Here is a 1,450-nt window from a genome sequence, read left to right on the forward strand (position 1 = left end):
ACGTATGGGAATGGGGTGTTGTCACATCGGTTTTTGGCGTGATTCCTTCTTGATCTTGTCCAAGCGTCGTGATGAATCACTAATGCGAAGCTACTTGGAGTTTTCGATTTTCATGGACGGAAAAAAAATATGGAGAGAGTGCCAAACTCCAAAACAAAAGGAAACAAACCTACTGGTAAAAGTTTAATAAAAATCGATGCAGGCAGTCAACAGTTATCTGTAAAAAGCCGTAATGTTTTTGAGTTGGACGAACTAAAGCTTAAGTCTTTACTGGTGTTTTCTATTAAAATTTGTTTATAGATATTTAATTGGAGGCCGTTGAAATGGCGTGGTATTTAAGGAGAATACGAAGGATCTCATGGACAAAAAGGAAAACAAATAGAGAAGCTCCCTGAAAGGTGGGAAGTGAAAGAATCATAATCAGAACCATCAAAATTTTATAATTGACATTAATTGGCCACATAAATGGATTAAGTAGACTAGAAAAACTGCTGCTGTGTGGAAAGATAGATGGAAAGAAGAGCAGAAGAAGAAAAGAACAACATACACAGATGGCCGAAATAACTTTGCAACGATAAACCGAGCTGATCAAAAAGACAGACAACAGGAAGGAGTGGGGTATCATGATTGCCAATGTCTGCTCCAGACCTGACACATGAAGAAAAAGAAGAAGAAGAAAAAGAAGAAGAAGAAGAAAAAGAAGAAGAAGAAGAAAAAACTTTTTCGGTGTGCACATACCTGCGAATGAGCCAGCATCTGGCAGAACTGTGGGCAGCTCATCATGCGGTTGAAGTAGCCATCGGCTGGCAACGGCGCGAACAGCAGCAAGCAGCTCAGGCACAGAGCCACCCTCGACACAGACGACGACGAGGATGACGATAAGGATGGGGACAACGACCACGACGCTAACATTGATGACGTCATTGCCGACTTCCGGGGGCGGATCTCTCCAGTCGTTTCAGACAAACCCGATGGAGTCATACCACAGTCTATAGGGATTTTTTTGGGTTTTGTTTGTTTTTTGTTTTTTTCTCACGTGAGACAGGAGCTCACTCTGACAGTGTGAGGGTGAATCCTGACCAGGAGGTGTATGAGGTGCAGGGTCGGACGTTGTTATGCACAAATTTTTATGACAAGCTTACTCTGAGAATGGTAGACAGAGCGTCTTCCTTGTCTCTGTAATAAGAATCTCTGAAGATTCAGGTGCTTCCTCCTGGCTATGAATCTGTTAAAAAAAGGAAAACGGAAAAGACTATAGATATGTATGTCTGTGTATACATATAAACATAGAACATGTACGTGCATACAAAAACTCTCTTATCACATACATATAGTGTGTGTGTGTGTGTGTGTGCGTGTGTGTGTGTGTGTGTATGAGTGTGTATGTGTGTGTGTGTGTGTGTGTGTGTGCGTGTGTGTATATAAACATGTATATATGTGTGTGTGTGTG

At 41.6% G+C, this 1,450-nt stretch overlaps 1 long non-coding RNA gene across 1 annotated transcript in view; it reads right to left on the reverse strand.

Moving 5' to 3' along the window:
• Nucleotides 1–998: 998 nt before the first annotated feature.
• LOC101852885 overlaps nucleotides 999–1,450 on the reverse strand; it is a 40,631-nt gene continuing 40,179 nt past the window's right edge. Inside the window, exon 2 of the long non-coding RNA XR_221069.3 lies at nucleotides 999–1,225. This is a non-coding gene — a long non-coding RNA (uncharacterized LOC101852885). The remainder of the gene's footprint in view (nucleotides 1,226–1,450) is intronic.

Source organism: Aplysia californica, unplaced genomic scaffold, assembly GCF_000002075.1.
Source record: "Aplysia californica isolate F4 #8 unplaced genomic scaffold, AplCal3.0 scaffold00893, whole genome shotgun sequence".
Lineage (NCBI taxonomy): Eukaryota > Metazoa > Mollusca > Gastropoda > Aplysiida > Aplysiidae > Aplysia > Aplysia californica.